Genomic DNA, 21321 nt, shown 5'->3' on the forward strand with positions numbered 1-21321 from the left:
ACAATGAGATGTACAAGTCGGGGCGGGGGGAGGGGGGAGGACGGGAAGGGATGGGAAGGGGAAACAAAGGAGGAGGCTACAATGCTTGATAAGAAATGTACTCATGGGCTGGGAAGGTGGCTCAGTGGTAGAGCGCTTGCCTTGCATGCCTGAGGCCCTGGGTTCGATTCCTCAGCACCACATAAGCAAAAAAGAAAAAACCTGGAAGTGGCGCTGTGACTCAAGTGGTAGAGCGCTAGCCTTGAGCTGAAGAGCTGAGGGATAGCACCCAGGCCCAGAGTTCAGGCCCCACGACCGGACTCCCCCCCCCCCCAAAAAAAAAGAGAAATGTTCTCACTATCTTGCCCATGTAATTGTAACCCCTCTGTACAGTATTTTCACAATTAAAAAAATAGAAATTAAAAAAAATAAAAAAATTAGGAAAAAATAAAAGAAAATTGCCTGTGTTATACTTTCAAGAGATAATATGGTTAGAGAGTTTTCTTCTTTTTCTAAAGTATGCTACTTCGCTTTTAATCAGTATGGATATTGTGTTGGTACTAGATTAATGTTAATTGTTAAAACATATCAATCCTAGTTTTCTGTGACCTAACGTAAGAGAAATTCATTTTTTTAAGCTTGAACTTAGGGCCTCATGTTCTCATTTAGCTCACTTGAGCCATACCTCTAAGCCTTGCTTTTTGCTGGTTAATTGGAGATGGAGTCTTAAAGGACTTTTCTGACTAGGTTGACTTCAAACACCAAACCTCTAGTTTTTAGCCTCATGAGTTTCACAGACTTTCCTGCTCAGGCTGACTTTGAATCTCAATCCTCAGATCTCAGCCTCCTGTGTAGCTAGGATTACAGGTATGAGCCACCAATGGCTGGCTCAAGATGTAATAGTACAAGGTGGTTATTTACACCATAATTCAGGGACCAGGTGCCTTCTGTCTCTGGCTTTCCCATTCCATGGAACTAATCCTCAGATTATCCCAGCTCTAGCAGATAAATGGGGAAGGAAAAGAGAGTGTTATGGGGAAGATACATGTGCTAAACATGGAAATATCACTCATTTCTTTGCCCACTTCCATTGGATAGAACTTGCTCATGGGGCCAGATCTAACTGGAAGGGAGCCAGGGGAATATACTCGAGCTGGAGGAAGAAAAACCTATTTGGAAAGCAGCCAACCACTCTCTGTTGCAGTATTTGATGAGTACTTGTTGTCATATGTATTTCAGAAAAGAGAAGTGATGGTAGGATTTGCATGTGGGTTTGTGTGTGTGTGTGTGTGTGTGTGTGTGTCTTGTCCACTTGGAAGAGAATATTTTCCTTGAGTTTGTGACATTGTTTCCCTAGGAACTTTAACTAGTGTTACTCAAAGCTTCTGGTCCCAAGACCAGCAGTATCAGTGTGACCTGATACATTCTTTCCTTTAGGATTCATTGTTAGTGTTGTGCATCCTATATACTTGGATAAAGTATCTGTCATTATTGTATGATACAAAGTACTTTTGCTATGCTGAAAATCCTCAGTGTTTCTGCCTTTCAGCCTTGCTTCTCCCATCCCCCACCTCCAGGCAACTACTCATCTTTTGACTGTCTTCATGGTTTGGGCTTTCCCAGAGTGTCATTTAGTTGAAGTCATATAATGTATGTATATATATATATGTATATATACATATATATACATATATATATTTGTGTTTTGAGTTCTTTCACTTAGTAATATGTATTTAAGCTTTCTTATGGCTTTTCATGGCTTCATAACTCATACTAGTATCTATTTTGAGCCCCTGTTTTTATTTCTTTTAAGAATATACCTAGGGGGCTGGGAAGGTGGCTCAGTGGTAGAGTGCTTGCCTTGCATGCATGAGGCCCTGAGTTCAATTCCTCATGCTACATAAGCAGAAAAAGCCAGAAGTGGTACTGTAGCTCAAGTGGTAGAGCGCTAGCCTTGAGCTGAAGAGCTGAGGGAGAGTGCCCAGACCGAGTTTAGGCCCCACGACGGGAAAAAAAAAAAAAGGAATATACATAGGAATTGAATTTCTGGGTAATAGTAATTCTTTGGTAGTTTTCATTTTCCTATGCTGGGAATTGAACCCAGGACCTCAAGCATGTTGGGCAAGTGCTCTCCCACTTGAGACATACCCCAAGCCCCAGAAAGATTACATTGTGATATTTCTATGCAGGCATATAACATAGTTTGATTTTATACACCTCTGTATTGTTCATAACAATCACTTCTCCCTCTCCCTCTTTCTTGTATATGTGTGTGCTTACATGCGTGCATGTGTGCATGCACATGTGTATGTGCTGGAACTGGGGCTTGAAATTCAGGGCATCTCTCTCTCTTTTCAGTCACCACTGGTGCTCTACCACTTGAGCCACAGGTTCACTTTTGACATTTTCTGGTTAAATGGAGATAAGATTCTTTCAGACTTTTCTGCCCCACTGGCTTTGAATTATGATCCTTAGATCTCAACCTCCTGAATAGCTGGGATTACAGGACTGAGCCACTGGCACTTGGCTCTTACACAATTTTTAATGGGTTTCATTGTGTTCAAACATTCTTAATAATGTACTTTGATCATATTACTCTCCTGCTTGCCTCCTTTTACTGCCTTCTCTTTGTTTCTTTCCAACAGTTCTACTTTTACATTCATGTTATAAAATTTTATATTTATTTATTAATATTTTAATATTGTGTTTTAGAGGTAGGGTCTTGTCAACTTTGTCCAGGCTGGCCTCAAACTCTCCATCTTCCTATCTTTACCTCCCAAGTAGTTTGGATTACATACCATACCACCACCCCTGGCTATGTGAGGAACTAGCAAACTGTTTTCCAAAGCAATCATTGTACTTTATTCCCAGTGCAAGGAACAGGGATTCCAGTGTCTTCACAGCTTGTCCAACACTTCAGATATTACATTCAGAAAGTAGAGTTAAGCCAGGCGCCAGTGACTCACCCCTATAATTGTAGCTACTTAGGAAGCTGATATCTGAGGATTGAAGGTTTGAAGCCAGCTCAGACAAGAACGTAGACTTTTATCTCCAATTTACCACCCAAAACCCAGAAGTGGAGCTGTGGATCAAGTGGTAGAGTGGTAGCCTTGACCAAAAAAGTTTAGGGATGACACCCAGGCCCTGAATTAAAACCCCAGGACTGGCACAAAAAAAAAACAGCTGGTCTAGACTGATGCCAGTGGCTTAAACATGTAATCCTAGCTACTCAAGAGCCTGAGACCTAGAGGATCACTATTTGAAGCCAGCCCAGGTAGAAAAGTCCTTGAGTCTTCTACTTCCAAACAACCAGAAAAATGGCAGACTGGAGGTGTGGTTCAAGTGGTAGAACATCAGCTGTGAGCAGAAAAGCTAATGGACATTGCTCAGGCCCAAATTCAAACCCCAGTACTGGCGTGCGTGCGAGCGCGCGCGCACGCGCGCGCGCACACACACACACACACACACACACACACACACACACACACGAGCTATCTTAACAGTAGAGAGTGATGTCTTGTGGGTTTGTATTATTGTGAGAGATTTTGAAATTTAATAACGTTGAACATCCATTTCATGCTTATTTGCCATTTGCATATCATATTTATATTTATATTGTTATTATAAAGGTGATATACAGAGGGGTTACAATTACATAAATCAGGCAGGGTACATTTCCTTCTGGACAATATTACCCCTTCCCTTGATCTCTCCCAGTTTTCCCCTCCCATCTCCACTACATATTATATTTAAAGAAAGTCCTATTGGATTCATGTCTTGCTTTTGTTAAGTTGTAAGGATTACATATTATAAATATTAATCCCTTGTCAGATAATGTAATTTGCAAATATTTGCTCCCTTTTGGGGGAGCAGACTTCCTTGTTCTTGGTAATCTTTAATGCACAATCATACTGCAGGAAAAGATTCACCCCAAAACTTAACAGTATATGAACTCTGCTCTGGACATCTCTTCCCTGTTCCTTTATACTGTTATTTCCAAAATTATATATATATATATATATATGTGTGTGTGTGTGTGTGTGCGTGCGTGTGTGTGTATATATATATATATATATATATTTTTTTTTTTTTTTTTTTTTTTTGTCCCTCAGCTCTTCAGCTCAAGGCGAGCACTCTACCACTTGAGCTACAGCACCACTTTTGGTTTTCTAGTGGTTTATTGGAGATAGGAATCTCTCGGTCTTTCCTGTCTAGGCTGGCTTTGAACCGCGAGCCTCAGATCTCAGCCTCCTGAGTAGCTAGGATTACAGGCATGAGCCACTGGCGCCCGGCTTATATTTTTATTCCGTGTGGAACTATTATCATATTTGTGTAATTACTAGTTTTTTGCATTTGCATTTTTAATCAGAATAAAAATGGAGTTACAAACATTTTCACATTTACCTGTTTTCAATAACCAGTGTTCTTTATTTCTTCAAATAAGAAGAAATCCCTAAACGTTTCTTATAGGGCAAGTCAGCTAGTAATTAACTATTGTTTTTCTGGAAATTATTCTTCATTCTTGTGGGATAGTTTTGCTAGATACAGATTTTTTCGTTTCAGGCAAAAGTATCATTAAATATATCATTCCACATTCCTTCTAAGCTCCAAGATTTCTGCTGAGAGTCCTTTGATGTGGCAAGTCACTCCTTACAAGATTCTATATCTTATCTTTGATCAGTTTGATCACAGCATATTTCAGTGTCAGTCCCTTTGAGTTTATCCTGCTTGGAGACTATAGAGCATTGTGGGATATTTAGAATCATGTATTTCATCAAATTTCCAACCATTATGTCTTTCAATATTCTTTCTAAACGCTTTTCTGACTCTTCAGGAAATTTCAAAAGTGTATGTTAGTCCACATGACATCATCCAGGTCCCTTAGGCTGTGTTCACTTTTTTGTGTTCCAGTCCAGTGACTTGAACTCAGAGCCTGGGTGCTGTCCTTGAGCTTTTTTGCTCAAAGCTAGTGATCTACCACTTGAGCCACAGCACCATTCTTGGCCTTTTTCTGTTTATTTGGTGCTAAGGAATCGAACCCAGGGCCCATGCACACAAGGCAAGCGCTCTACCACTGAGCTAATTTCCCAGCCCAGATCTTAGTCTCTTGAGTAACTAGGATTACAGGCATGAGCCACCAATGCCCAGGTTCTGTTCAATTTTTTACTTTCTGTTTTCTTTCTGATTTTCAGACACAAGTTCAATTTCCTGTCTTCCAGTTTATTTTCTCTCCTGTCTTCATGCATATGCTGATGAACCCCTTTAGTCAGTTTTTCAGCTCCAGAATGCTAATGCTTCCTTTTATAATTTATTTGCTTTGCTTTTGGTGGTACTGGGGTTTGTACTTAGGACTTTGTGTTGCCTGGCTGATGAAAAACTGTGGAGTCATGTTGCCAGCCCTGGTTTTTCACTGGTTATTTTTAGAATAGGGTCTCACTTCCCACCTGAGTACATCTGAGGCAAGATCTGCCTACTTTTAGACTTCCTGTCACCACTGGGATCACAGGTGCCCACCACAATGTCTGGCTTTCCTCAACAGAGATGGAGTCTCATGGAGTCTTCTGTCCTGGCCAATCTCAGTCTCCCACAAAGTTTGGGATGACTGGTACATATGACTATACACAGCTATGGGTTGGAAAAGGATCTTGTGAACTGCTTTTTTGCCTGGACTGCCCTTGAACTGTGATCCCCCTATCCTCATCCTTCCAAATACTTTGGATTATAGGTGTGAGCTGCTGGTGCTGAGTCCCCCTTCCTTTTTTTTTTTTTTTTTGTCAGTTGTGGGGTAGGCGTGGCAGTGGGGCTTGAACTCTGGGCCTGGGCGCTGTCCCTGCACTCTTCAGCTCAAGGCTAGTGCTCTACCACTTGAGCCACAGTACTGCTTCTGGTTTTCTGAGTGGTTTATTAGAGATAAGAGTCTCATGGTCTTTTCTGCCCGGGCTGGCTTTGAACTGCAATCCTCAGATCTCAGCCACCTGAGTAGCTAGGATTACAGGCATGAGCCACTGGCGCCCAGCTCCCCGCTCCTTTTAAAAAAGTAACTCATTGATATTCTCACTTTGTCCATACATTGTTTTCTTGATTTGCTTTTCTTTATGGCCATATCCATGATTTCCTTTAGTTCATTAAGCACAATTAAGATAGTTAATGTAGAGGTAGCGATGTAGTTCAAGTGGTTGAACACCTGCCCATCAATCATGAGGACGTAAGTTCATATCCCAGTGCCACCAAAAAAGAAAAGAAAGGAAGAATGTTTTGCTGGGTATAAATGATTTAATCTAATATATGTAGTATGCTGGTCTCCTCAGAAATGATTTCTGTCAATTTCCTTTCTTTGAATGGGCTGTACCATTTATCCTGGTTAACTATGTTCTATTTTTATTTTTTGTCTACTGCAAATGGTCTTCAAATAATACTTTCTGCTTTTCTTCTGTGAATGAAAGAGAAGAACACTTTAAACCATTTCTCTGCAGAATTTCCCCAAGCAGAGAAACAGAAAAAAATGTAAATAAGGTCTGTTGTGCTAGGCTTCATTGGGAACGCATAGGCTGCTGATCTGGGGATGAGGGAAGCAAGGCTAAGTAAAATGCTAGGGAGCTTTTTCTATCATTGTCTAGTTTCCTTTGTTCCTGATTCAATATTTACTTGGTTGCTGTAAACTCTTGACTCTTTTCCAGCCAAAGGCAAAATTGGTTCTGACAGTTTGTGCTTGTTTCTGGAAGTTTCTGTGGAGGAATGGGAATTTGGAGCTTCCTATTTGGCCCTTTTGCTTTATCATTCCTTTCCACATGGTATTTTTCAAAAATGAAGAGTCCATATATTTTTTTTCAAGTCTGTAGCTTTTTTTAAAATTTTTTTATTGTGAAAATACTGTACAGAGGAGTTACGATTACATGGGCAAGATAATGAGTACATTTCTTATCAAGCATTATAGCCTCCTCCTTTGTTTCCCGTTCCCATCCCTTCCTATCCTCCCCCGGCCCCCCCCAATCCTCCCCGCCCTTCCCCCCCCCCCCCCCCCCCCCCCCGAGTCCATATATTTTTTGAGACACTGTTCTCAGGGGGAAGAACAGTGCTAAGCCTTATGTTTTGTTAAATTTGTTTAACATGGTACTAAGATTGTAAATGTCCTGGAGTTAGTCTATTTTATTGTTGGCCTCTTTCATGTTTTTTGTTGAGAATTTGGAAACAGAGAGAAACTTCTAATTACACTTAAGTGTAGGATTATATTAAAAATTTCCCTATTTAAACGATTTGTTTTTTCTGTTCCCCTCCACAAGTTATACCAACATCAAATACAGTGAAATATCGTGGGTGAGGGACATACAAAGCATTTAAATAGGGACACAGGTGGACCCATTTCAACAATGAGATGTACAAGTCGTTATATCAAAAAACGAACTTTACAACTTTGTGGGGGGGGGGGGGAAGGGGGAGATGGGAAGGGATGGGAAGGGGTAACAAAGGAGGAGGCAACAATGCTTGATAAGAAATGTACTTTTTATCTTGCCCATGTAATTGTAACTCCTCTGTACAGTATTTTCACAATAAAAAAAAATAAAAATTTCTCTTTGCATCTCCCCCGGCTCATGCCCAGCTAGGTAAAGATACATTTATCTTCAAATTGTGTCAGGTTATCGGAAGGATTGATTCTTAGGTTACTTTGTACTGAGAGAACTAAGTAGCTGTAACAGATTGCAGTCACCCTCCATCTTTCCTTTCCCTTTTCCTTATTTTAATTTTTAGCTCAGCATATTACTGTGTAATGCAATCTCATTTCCTGTTTCTCTTGCAGGTAGGTATAGTCATGTGGTCGTTTCTTGCCAGAGGTAGAAAGAAATGTGCCATGCAAAGTTTGTATGTTTCTTTAAAAGGAGAAGCATGCCTGTCTTCTACCATGCCTTTTATCTATTTCTTGGGAGTGTAGGTATAGTAGCTAGAACTCCAGGAGCCATATTGGTTGAAGAGCTGGATTACCTTGGGAATGGAAAACACTTCTGGAAATGCAGTAAAACAGATGACACTAGAGGCTCCAACAAAATAGAGTTCTTTTTTGGGGGGGAGGGGGTCCAGTTGTGGGACCTGAACTCTGGGCCTGGGCACTGTCCCTCAGCTCTTCAGCTCAAGGCTAGCGCTCTACCACTTAAGCCACAGTGCCACTTCCGGCTTTTTTCTTTTTGCTTATGTGGTGTTGAGGAATCGAACATTGCAAGGGAAGCACTCTACCACTGAGCCATCTTCCCAGCCCCCAAAATAGAGTTCTTGTACCAGGCATGAATTGCATGCTTCTGTACTTTTGAGGGAGAAATGTATCATTTTTATTGCTACTGAACCTAATTGTAACTTTTATACCAGGCCTAAAGTTCTTGGAATGTAAATGTGAACCCCAGGGCTGTTTAGCAGACCTGATGCAGATAATCATAGCTACTGTGGATATGACACTACCTGGGATTCTAAGGGAGATCATAAAGTAGGCATTAGGGGCTAGAGAAAAGGGCTCAGATTTTAAGTGGCACTCATGTTTGTTAAGTGCGAGTATCTGTAAACCACCTACACAAGAAGTAAAAAGATAACAGAATTCAGAGATGGTTGTACTCATAGCTCTGACTTCTCACAGAGAAAGGAAACAGCAAGATAGGGAGGAGGAAAAAAGGCATAATGAATAGAGTCTGGAAGAGTCTTTTTCTCCCATCCTTCCTCTCTCCTTCCCTCTCTACCACTTTCTCTATTGGCCATCCTGGGGATGGAACCATGACTTTTGAGAAAGGTAGGCAGGTATTCTACCACATCAGACCACTTGCTGAACTAAATCATATTTGCAAAAACAATCCAGCCAGAGCAATCTGGCAACCTTCATTGTTCCAGGCACATGAGACAACCTTATCACCTAGTAGTATAGGGAATATCCACAGGCCAAGGTCTCAGCAGATCAAGATACTAATGATCAGTTGTGCAAGAAGTCCCTCCTAGAGACAGTAACATCAGACCTGTTACAGAATTTTTTTTTTCGTGCAGAATAACATGTTTCATCAACTGGCTGGTCACTTTTTGAGTTTTTGCAGCTTTCTTGGGTTTGTAGTTGGAATCAGTTTTTTTTTAAATAAATATTTATTTTATTTTTTAAAATGATTGTAACTAATATGGACATTTTTTTGCTTTGATAGACAGTTGCATAATTTCTAACATATACATACATATGTGTAACTTCCAGAACAAAGATGAATATGTCAGCCTCCTCAGTAGCTAGGATGATAGTCATGAGCCATAGGTGTTTGTCTCTAACTTTTTGACATTATTTTTTTTTCTGTCATATACATATGCTTATCTTTCCTGCATACCTAAAAGACTCACTAGGGTTCTCCAGGATTCTCTGTCTGTGGAGATCTTCTTCTAGCTGCTCTTTGTTTTTAACTTTAGGTGTCTTTGTATGCAGACTTTCATCTTTCTTTTTTTTTTTTTTCTAGTCGGTCCTGGGTCTAGAACTCTGGGGCTGGGTGCTGTCCCTGAGCTCTTCAGCTCAAGGCTAGCACTCTACCACCTGAGCCAGAGCACCACTTCCAGTTTTCTGAGTGGTTTTACTGGAGATAAGAGTTTCTTGGACATTCCTGCCTGGGCTGGCTTTGAACCACGATCCTTAGATCTCAGCCTCCTGAGTAGCTAGGATTACAGGCGTGAGCCACTGGTGCCCAGCCTAGACTCTTATAGACTCTCATCTTTCTTTCTTTCTTTTTTTTTGGGGGGCGGTCTGGGTGGGGCCTGAACTTTGGGCCTGAGCACTGTCCCTCAGCTCTTCAGCTCAAGGCTAGTGCTCTACCACTTGAGCCCACAGCACTACTTCCGGCTTTTTTTCTTTTTGCTTATGTGCTGCTGGGGAATTGAACCCAGGGCCTCATGCATGCAAGGCAAGCGCTCTACCACTGAGCCCTCTTATCTTTCTTAATCCAGGAAACCAGCTGGGCTTTGCCTGAGTTTCTTTTCTCTGTTTTGTGGCCTGAAAACTCAATGTAGTAAACTGCGCAATCAAATGGCTCACTTCATTTTTCTCATCTTTCAAGAACCACTGTCCTACATTGCTCAATGTCTGCTGTCTTAATAACAATTACTTCATGTATTTTTCATTGTTGTTTTAGTGATGAGGATAAATTCAGTTCCAGTTTCCGTCTTGTCTGGAAGTGAAAGCTTTAATTCTATAAAGCAGTTTTGATCTTGTATATTTGTAACCCTTACACACATACACTCTGTCCTTTTATATTTATTTTTCGGGGATGGTGTGTATGTTTATGGAGCTAAGCATGTTTATGTGCACACAGACACACTTAAAACAAGCCTACCCTGACTCTCTTTCTAGTCTAGGAGTCTGTTGGCTGCTGTACATTTTCACTGCTGAGAGAACTGGGGAAAGAAAAGATGACATTCATTAACAGAGTAGCTATGAATGAACCAGAATGATTCCCTTCAGTAGTATGAATAAGAGAATTGTCTCTTTTTGAAGGCAGTGTTGTGCAGATTGTTTATGATGATATCAAAGAGAGACCCAGACAAGATGTTAATACTGTAGGGAGTTTTATTCTTTGGGGGGGAGTCTGGTACAGGGTAGAGGTCTGATATGGCAGATGATGTTCTCGCAGTCCAGTCAGGAAGAAAGATGCAGGTAATTTATTATGTGTCAACTGTTAGCTAAGGCGTTGGGTGAGCTGAGAAGCCAGAGAGAATTGTTGAAAATACCTACAGATGGATAACAGTAGAAAGCCACTGTCACCCCCTGGGCTGACACAAGAAGGTGGTGTTTATTACTGGAATCAGCAACATGGTTACCTGGCAAAAACTGGAACTTGGTGGGGGCTTTCCAGTTAGGCAGGGGACCCGGATGGAGAACTGTGTGATGGGAGCAACAGCTATGGAGCCCCAGAGAAGTAAGAGAGAAGGAAAAGAGAATGGAGAATGGATAAAAGAAAGCAGGGAAGGAGGAAGGGAGAGAAGAAGAGAGGAGAGGAGAAGAAGGAAAGGAGAGGGAGGGAAGGTGAGGCAGAGAGATAGAGGGCAAGGGAAGGAGGGAAAAGAGGGAGAAGAGGAAAGAAGGGAGCGAAGGAAGGGAGAGGTGGTTGCCTTGGCTTTTCCTTTTCCCTCACTTTCTAGTCTTCTACATGTTCCTTTTATATCAATGTAGTTTCCTTGAATTCATATGTATTATTGAGAGAGGGTGGTGTTGATAGTAAATAAGGCAGAAAGAAGGTCCCTTTTATAGTACCACTAACATTGTAATCTAGTGGACACATTAATCTTTGTACGCCAACTGGTATTTCTGTAACAATTCCTTTTCCACAGGGCCACATTAACAGTGATATTCTGATACTCCAGGCCCTTGTTGACTGAGTTTAGCCAGGGAAACTGTACCAGGGAAAACTGTACAATTCCCTTTAAATCAGTGTTATTTGGTTTCAAAGGGATGTTTTTTTTCAATTTTTGCAATTCAGGCAGCATTTAAAAGTTTCCTATGTCAGAGGCATTTCCAGTGAAGGAATGCAGTAAACCTCAAGTCATGGTCCCATTCTCCCTTGTGGGAATGGAAGGCTTGGCATAACCAGATATAAGCTCAAGTTATGATACAGGTTTGAGCCATTTTTTCACCATAAAAAAGAAACTGAACATAAAGCATGTATGTATTGCAAGAACATATAAGTTATAATATATTGTATTCATAAACTGCTTTGCTTAATGGCAACTCTTTTGTACAACTACTTAAAGATAATAATTTAAAAATTAAAAAGGTAAAAAAACATACAAGTTAATGAGAGCAGTTGGAATTAGAGTAACTCAGGTGAGGAGAATATTAGTTATTTCAAACTGACCAGAATCCTTGACTCAGTATAGAGATTTCCAAACTTGCTATGCACATCTGATTAACAAAGTTCCAGTGAATTGTTTCTTTTTTTTTTTATTGTGAAAATACTGTACAGAGGGGTTACAATTATATGGGCAAGATAATGAGTACATTTCTTATCAAGCATTGTCAGTGAATTGTTTCTTAATATATTACAATTTCCTTGACACCATCTTTTGGAATTTGAAATATTCAGTCCTTATGGGAAATGGCTACTTTTTGTACACTTTAGATACCAAAGTCTTTATTATTTTTAGGTACACTTAAGAAACTAATAGATTCTTGGTTTTAGCAAAGATGTGGTAATTAGAGCTCCCTCCCATCCTTAACCCAAGAGAAAGCTGGACAAATGACTTTTTTTTAAATCAAAGAGAAAACTGAGGCACACAACAAACCCCCCAAATCAGTGAGAGACAATTGCTACTGCAGGAAGAAATAGGACCCAAGCCTTTCCTTACCTGGAGCAGATGCTGTTGAATGGTTCATAATCAAAAAGGAAGATTAAACTAGAAGTTGCTAATCAATTGCCAAAATTGAAGGCCTTAGGTTCTCACCTCCTTGTAGCATTTTTCTCCAGGATTCCCAACAGGTACTCAAAGGGAAGATGAGGTTGTATCCTGAGCAGGTTTCCCCCATGTGCTAGCTGGAGTAGGGAAATAGGAACCACTGGCCAGTTCTGCCCAGAGATAATTCCCAGTGCCCTACCCATCTCCATCTGTGGAAAACAACAGTAACAAAAACTGAGGGCATTGGTGGAAGCCATTGAGGATAGCATAGAGCCATAGAGAAAAGCAAAGATCTACTCTTTGTCTTTGGCAAGAATAGCATTGTATGGAAGAGCAGAACACTTGTCTGCATAATGTTGAAGATTAGCAGGAGTATCAGAGAATGGCCTGTCTACTTCCCAATTCCCAAGCTAACAAACAGCGAGTGAAAATAGCCAAAAACTCAGAGCTGGTGGTGAGATCCAAGATCCAAAGCCAAGTGAGGGATAATTGAGAAAAAACACTGTGGCAAATTACCCTACTCTACAAAGACAAAATGTAACTAGAGGCTTTTGCAGGCACTTGTGCTCTGAAGTAACCATAGAAACAAGGGCCTGAAAACCAACCCGACCTCCTAATTATATCAACACAAACCTTAGCAACACAAAAGAAATCCTGCAAATGTTGAGATAGTCTTTGAAGGTTTAGAATGTGTGTGTGAACCTTAGTAATATATTGTTTGGTCTTGAATATTTTGGCCCTTTTCTGAATCTTTTTTAAGTTCAAATTATTTCTTTTGAGACAGGGTCTCATCATGTGGTACAGACTGGTCTTGAACTCCTAGGCCTACGGGTTCCTCCTACCTTAATTTTCCAAGTACCTGGGACTCTTTAGGTGTGTGCAGCTCCAAGCATTTTGTTTGCTGCTGTTATTGCAATTATTTATTTTACCTTTATGCTGGAACCTAGGGATTGAACCCAGGGATTCATGTTCTTGCTTAGCTTTTTCACTAAAGGCTTGTGCTCTACCACTTGAGCCACACCTTCATTTCTGGCTTTTTGGTGGTTAATTGAGATAAATCTCTTGGACTTGTCTGCTAGGCTGGCTTCAAACCTTGATTCTCAGAACTTGACCTCCTGAATAGCTAAGATTACAGGTGTAAGCAACTGCACCTGGCACAATTATTTTTATTTTTTCAATAAGTAATACATTTGGTCATAATCCATATATAAAAGGAGCTTTTAGAGGGATATATCTCCCCATTTCCCCTTGACCTTGTTTTTATTGTTTGTTGTTCCAACAAATAGAAATATTTATGCCAATTCCCACAATTTTCTGTCACAGGTCTTGTATTACCCCATGTAAGTTCTCCTAGAGTTGTTATCCCAAAAGTATAAGGAGTAGCTTCTTATTCCTTTCTTTTTTTAAAGTACAAATTAATTAGGCTTTTGGTAAGTTTAGAACACTATTTGTGCAGATAAATTCCATTTGTTAAAGCAAGAAAAAAATCTCATGTGGCCTTGGAGCTGAGGAATATCTTTGATTTTATGTAGAATTTGTGAGTACACAGCTTTCTGCTCAACCTTGTACTGCTCTGTAACCTGGTATTTCTCTTTTTCTATGTTGAAGAGCTCACTTTCCTGGTATCTGTGCTTCCGCAGCTGCTTCTTCTTGAAGTAATCATCAGTGAGGTGTTTGGGGATTTTCACCTTGCTGTTATCAATTTTTGTGGAGGTGGCCATAACAAATGTCTGGTGTGTTCTACACAGAGGAACACGATTGTGGGACAAAGGGCCAATCACAAGTAGCAAGCCACTGCCCAGCTGCTTCAAGAAAACCGCTCTCTTGCTTCTGTGTTGCCCAGTGAGGATGATGAAGATAGTCCCTGGAGTGATGCTGGCCTGCAGCCTTTGCACATCTCACTGAAGTGCTTTTTTTTTTTTTTTTTTTTACCATGGCTCAACAGCTTTCACAGCACATCTTCTAGGCATTTTTCAAAGCTTAACCCCTTGGGTACCACTGTCCTTGTTACCACCAACTAGTTTTGTGACGGTCGCAAGAACCTTCTCTTTTTCTTTTCAACCTTGTATTTAGCAGCCAAATATTAATTCTTGTACTTGGCTTTTCTGGAATACATCACAAACTGGTAGTATCTCCCAATTCCTTGGACCAGAACCAGGTTTTGGCTTCAGTTGTACCTCCCCTCTTGGGCTTTTTAGCCTGAGGGATAGCCTTCTGCACCTTGCCATTGGAACCAGCATTCTTGGCTTAAGGTTTGTTCTCCTTAGTGTCTGGCTTCTCAGCCTTTTCATCTGCCATCCTCCTTTGCTCCCTGACAACCTGAGAGAAAGAAACATCCAGGGGCCTCTAAATTGAATCTGGGCATGTTCAATCATTGTAGATGTCAAACTAGTGTCCTTCCATCTCAGATGGCAAAGGATTGTGTGTGTGTGTGTGTGGTGGGGGGCTGTTGAAATCAAGTCTTGCCGAGGTGGCAGCCATTCTTACCTTTCAATACTCCTTTCTTTTAAAGCTGCAAGTTGTAGATGCCATGTGGATACAGTGTGGATACCATGATGTAGTCCTTTGTTCTTGGATGCTAGGGTTGATTCCACTCTTGTGGATAGATTCCTAGATATGGGCTGTAGATTGAAGGGTAATTATGTCCATAATTTGGGATGATATGGCCAGAGTCTTCTCATTAGAGACTGTATCATTTTTCACTCTAGCAAGCAGCAAATTTTAAAGTGCCTGTTTTCTTACAGCCTCGCCAGCACAGCCTAGTGTGCTGTTATACTATTGGGGTTTTTGGTCAGCATGAGACAATAGTGTCTCAGTGTTTTGATTTTACTTGTCTGTTAAAAGTAGTGATAAACTTCTTTTTGAAAAAATTTAGGGCCACTCATGTATTTTCTGTGAATTGCCTACTTAGATTTTTGTCTATTTTTTTGGGGGGGGGTCCGGTCGTGGGGCCTGAACTCTGGGCTTGGACACTGTGCCTTAGCTCTTCAGCTCAAGGCTAGTGCTCTACCATTTGAGCCACAGCACCACTTCCGGCTTTTTTCTTTTTGTTTATGTGGTGCTGAAGAATCGAACCCAGGGCCTCATGCATGCAAGGCAAGTGCTCTACCACTGAGCTACCTTCCCAGCCCAGATTTTTGTCTATTTTTGTATGGGCTTATCTTTTTCTTGCATCTAAAAGCCTTTTGTACATCAAGGAAATTAGCCCATCATTTATGAGGAGTTAATGAGTATTTTCCCCCAGTTTGTCTTTCTCTATGTATGTGTGCTTTGATTATTTCTTTTCTCTTTTACAACTTGATTGTTGTTATGGAATGAGAAGTCTTTTTTTTCATTTTTCAAAAGATAATTGGACTTTATCATTAGAAAGGTTTTTTTCCTGGGCTGAAGGCATGACCTATAGTTCAAACCACAGTATTGCCAAACACACGTACATACACAACAGCAATAACAACAAACCCTAACATAAAACAAGAATTCAAGACTGGCTTGTGCTACATAGTAAGTTCAAAGTTAGACTGGGCTCTGTAGTAAGACACTGTCTTAAAAAATATTCTTCAAATGGCTTCTCCGTGTCCTAATAGTGAGCTGAAAAAATATCTGTATTGATCACTTGTTTGGGATGCCTTTTCTTTCCTCTGGTCTAGTCCACTGGTATGTCTCTTTTTTATCTTTTCATAAATGGATACTTCATCATCAACTGTTGCTGCCCTTAGAATAAAACCATAACTAGAAGGGCCAATGCCCTCATATTTTACCTCCCCATCCCCTATGATTTTCCTGGTTCTTGTTTGCTTTGCTATGTGACTCTAGAATTAATTTGTCTAGTTGCTATCCAAATGCCTTTTTGTATTTTTTATTAGTATAACATTAAGTTTATGAGTCAGCATGGAAAGGATCATTTCATGATGTAGATTCTTTCTAGCTAACAACTTCCTATGTCTTTCCTTTGGCTCATACCTTTCTGTCTCCTTCCGGAGTATTCTTCTGGGTTGTCCTTTTAAGCTTTACATACATTGCAAATTTCATCCTAAATATTTAATATTTTAGCTACTATTTTGGTAATATTACAAATAATACCAAATATGATACAATAGACAAATAAATGATATGTGCTTTTTGTATCTTTTCTGTGCCTGTACTGGGACTTAAATACAAGGTCTCATGATCTTTATAGGCTTATTGTACACTGGGCTAACACTCTACCTCTTGAGCCATACCTCCACTTCCAGCTTTTTAGTTTCAGTAAGAATCTCTTGGGCTTTTTTTGTTCAAGCTGGTTTCAAATTGTGATCCTTCAGGTCTCTGCTTCCTGAGTAGCTAGGATTACAGGCATCAGCTACTGATGCATCAGCCACTGATACTAGGCACAGAATGATGGAAGGAGTGACATCAGTTAACATGGATTGTATGTATAAACTGACATGTTGAATTGAAGCCCCTTTGTACAACTGCTTAAAGATAATAAAAATGTAAAAACTTGTATTGTTGTGCAAACTTTTTTCTTTTTAAAAAGGTACTTTTATAATATTCAATGCATATCCTATGAGATAAAGAAAATTGAGGAGAGGATTTGGGTTGGGAGGGATGGCAGAGAATGATGGAAGCAGTGGCACTGATCAACATGCATTGTACTTATAAACTGATTTGTTGAATGATAACTCCTTTGGACAACTACTTAAAGAAAATGAAAATATAATTTAAGAGGCAAATTGAGCCAGTGGCTCACATCTTTACTTCTATACTCAGGAGAGTGAGACCTGAGGAATGAGGTTCAGCCTGGGCAGGAAAGTCTGTGAGACTTTTCATTGCCAGTTAACCAGCAAAAAATCCAAAAGTGGAGCTGTGGTTCAAGTGGAAGAGTACCAGCCTTGAGTGGAGAAGCTAACGGACAGCATCCGGTCATGGAGTTCAAACCTCAGGACCAACACAAAAGAATTAATTGTGCTCAGTGTTAGCACTCTACCACCTGAGCCAAAGCTCTACTTCAGTTTTTTTGATAGTTAATTGAAGATAATCATTTCACTGACTTTCCTGCCCAGGCTGGCTTTGAACCACAATCTCAGATCTTAGCCCCCTGAATAGCTAAGATTACAGGTATGAGGCACTAGTGCCTAGCTGTAATCACATTTTTAAAGTTTTACGTTATAGTGCAGGACTTAATTTCTGAGCACTAACTGTTACTAGATTGCATGAGAGCTTATTATTTTAATAGCTGTGATACCAGGAGATAAGTAGAAATTAAAGTTGGCTTCGTAATATTGTAACTGCTAGTTCACTGATTCTACGAAGACTAGGATTATTATATTATAAAATGAATTTTTTGTACATTATTACTTAAATTTTTAGGCATTTGTAGGGATTCTTTATTCATTAATCCATCTAAAAACATTCAGTGTTGTTTATTTACTTTTTTTGTATGTTCATCCTGAGGCTTGAACTCATAATCTGTGTACTGACTGGCTTGAACTCATAGTCTGTGTACTGACCCTTGAGCTTTTGTGCTCACAGCTAGCACTCTGAAGCTTGAGCCACAGTGCCACTTTGGGATTATTGGTGGTTAATTTGAGGTAAGAGTATCACTGACTCACTACCTGGGCTAGCTTCAAACCACAATCCTCAGATCTAAGTCTCCTGAGTAGCTCAAGTGTGAGCCACTGAATCGTAGCTTAAGTTAAAATGTTTTCAAGCATCTTCAAAGATGTATTCAGAAGTGAGTATATCTTTAAATTGCTATATATTTGGAGAGAAACGTCTCAAGGACTTTCCTGCCCAGGCTGGCTTTGAACCTTGATCCTCAGAGCTCAGCTTCCTGAGTAGCTGGAAAATAGAGGTATGTGTGACTAGTCCTCATGAACTTTCATAGAATAAGCCTTCCTTAAAAATTACATTAAGTGAAGTAAGCCAGGCCCAAAGGTTTCCCTTATTTGCAATATCTGGTATATGTCTGAGTCAAGCAGAAAAGGTCAGATAAGGTGATGTTAGGGAAATGAACCCTAAGATATGAATTCAAATGTGTTTTTTTCTTTCATGCGATTGTTTCTAACGCATTTATAAGATTATTTCTTTGTTGCTTTGTATGTCCCTCCCCCACGGTATAACCCCTGCTTTCACGTATTTGATGTCAGTGTAATTTGTGGAGGGGAAGGGGAAAAACAAATCGTTTAAATAGGGATACAGGTGGACCCATTGCAACAATGAGATGTACAAGTCCTTATGTCGAAAGCGAACTTTACAACTTTGGTGGGGGGTGGGGAGGATTGGGGGGGCGGGGGGAGGATGGGAAGGGATGGGAAGGGGAAACAAAAGAGGAGGCTACAATGCTTGATAAGAAATGTACTCATTATCTTGCCCATGTAATTGTAACCCCTCTGTACAGTATTTTCACAATAAAAAAAAATAAGCCTTCCTTTTGTCCCCTGCCTCCTGGCTTTTACAGATTTGTCTTCTGTCTCTATAGTTTTTGTATTTCATATTTTAATGTTATTATAAAGATGATGTATACAGGGTTGCCATTTTATATGTCAGTTAAAGAGTACAAATCTTTTTAGACAATGTTGCCCCTTTGCTTGCTCTCTCTGAGTGTTTCCCTCCCATTCCCACCATTTTTATAGTTCATTTTCAACATTGTGTCTAGTGAGCACTACTGCTATATTTGTTCATCCTCTGTCCCTCCATTTCTTTGCCTTCCCTTACTCTGCCAAAGACAGATAAATGAACAAACAATACAAAAAAAAAGACAACAGCAAAGGAAAAACCTTGTATCCATTTCCTGGAGTTCATTTCAATAAATATTATTTTATTGGCACATAGTCATTGTGCCTTTGTGTTCCTCTTCTAAGAATATCCTCCTTTGGCCTCACTGTGTATGACTGCCTAGAGTCCTGTATAATCTTTCTTGTCCCCATGTTTTTAGATCTAGCAACTGCCATATGGGAGGAAATACACTCTGTTTGTCTCTCTGAGCTTGGCTTACTTCACTTAACAGGATTTGTTCTAGGTCCATCCATTTTCCTGAAAATGTCATAATATTAGTCTTTCTAATGGCTGTGTAAAATTCCATTGTGTATAGGTTCCACATTATTTTGGATCCATTCATCTATTTTAGAGCATCTGGGCTGTTTGAATAACTTGACTATTGTGAATAGTTCAGCAATGTACATGAATGTGCAAGTATCTTTACAGTATGCTGGCTTGTGATGTAGTTTTGCCTTTTTAAAGAAGTTTATGTAAATGAAATAATAGATAACTTTTTGTGTGTGGCTGCTTTCATGTACCAAAGTGCTTTGGAGAGTAATTTATGTTGTTTATCAATAGTTTGTTCCTTTTTTGTTGCTGAGTTGTATTCCATTGTATATGGATCTTTCACAGTTTACTTGCACATTTTTCATTTGTTGAACATTTTGGTTGTTTTTACTCTTGGGGTATTATAAATAAAGCTGTTGTGAACACTTGCCTACACATCTTTGTGTGGGCATATGTTTCACTTCTGTTGGATAAATACCCCAGAATGAGATTTCTGGGCTGCATGATAAGTGCATATTTAACTTTGTAAAAACCTGGCAACCTTTTTTCATAGGGTCTGAACATTTTGCTTTTCTAGCAGCAGCCTAAAATACTTCCTGCTACTCTGCATCTATACCACTGTTTATAATTAAGGAATTTTTAATTTTAGCCATCATAATGTCAAGTGGTATCTTACTGTTAAATATGCCTTTTCCTAGTAATGAATGACATGGAAAATCTTTTCTTAAGTTTATTTGTCATTGTATATTTTTATGAGATCTATTTACATTTTTGTCCATTTGCATTTACTTGTTGCCTTCTTGTTACATGGTATACTTTTTATATTCTGGTTTCTAGTCCTTTATCAGGTATCTCAGGCTTGCCTTCTCATTTCCTTACTACTGACTTTTTCAGAACAGATGTTTTAAATTTTGGTAAAGTCTACTTTTTCAGTTTTATTCCTTTATGGTTTGTGTTTTTTTGTGCTTATCTTAATGGATTCTTGATAACTGTTTCATATCAGGTGCAGTGGCTCACTATAATCTCAACTAATTGGGAGGTGGAGATCAGGAGGATTGAAGTTCAAAGCCAAACCAGGCAAAAAGTAAGCCATTCATTAATCAGTAAGCTGGATCTGGTTGTGCAGGCCTGCTTGTTAGGCAGGTGATTTAGTCCTGGAGCCATATACTCAGCACTTTCTGCTCTGCTTATTTCTGAAATGGAGTTTCATTTGTTGCTAACCTGGTCTGGACTGTGATCCTGTCCCTCTTCTCTTTTCAATATTTTCTACCTAACTAGGATAACAGACATACACCACCATGTCAAGCCTTTTCTGTTGAGACAAAGATCTCATGAACTTTTGTTCAGACAGGCTTGGAACTGCAATCCTCCCAATCTTAGCCTCTGGCATAGCTGGTACATACCACAGGTACATACCATTTCTCCCAGCTAGTAGTTAAGATGAGTGTCTTTTAGATTTTCGTCTGGGCTAGCCTTGCACCATAATCTTCCTGATCTCTGTCAAGCAGCTAGAACTACATGCACAAACCACTGGTGCTGTGCTTTTGTGTTAATTAAAAAACATTACCCAAGATTGTTTAATACATGCTTCTCAAATTAGGATGACAATATGACCTGCTAAACCTATCAATTTGAAAAATACTATAAATAGAAAGTACATTGAACTGAATACCCCAACTTAGGCTCACAAAATACTGCAGAGGCCAGTTGTTGCCCCACACACCCACCATGGACAAAGAGCTGAGTGGTGGAAGCTCTTGCTCAACATTACACAGTATTGGGAGAGTATTGGTTTCACTAGCTTGGGAAAAGATCCCATTCAAAATTTAAAGTACATTTTCCACTAAATATATAAAACTTTTTGCATTATGGTAGACTGATAGTGTCCAGACCTCTTCTAAGCATTTTATAAATATGAACACATTTGAT

General features: G+C 39.7%; 1 protein-coding gene and 1 pseudogene across 2 annotated transcripts in view; one reads left to right on the forward strand and one right to left on the reverse strand.

Moving 5' to 3' along the window:
• The window catches only part of Slc9a7 (solute carrier family 9 member A7), a 145059-nt gene that overhangs the window by 11933 nt on the left and 111805 nt on the right, over positions 1-21321 (forward strand). The window lies entirely within an intron of this gene.
• LOC122111748 lies at positions 13796-14746 on the reverse strand (annotated as a pseudogene).

This window comes from Dipodomys spectabilis, unplaced genomic scaffold (assembly GCF_019054845.1).
Source record: "Dipodomys spectabilis isolate Male_0828 unplaced genomic scaffold, ASM1905484v1 ptg000087l, whole genome shotgun sequence".
NCBI lineage: Eukaryota > Metazoa > Chordata > Mammalia > Rodentia > Heteromyidae > Dipodomys > Dipodomys spectabilis.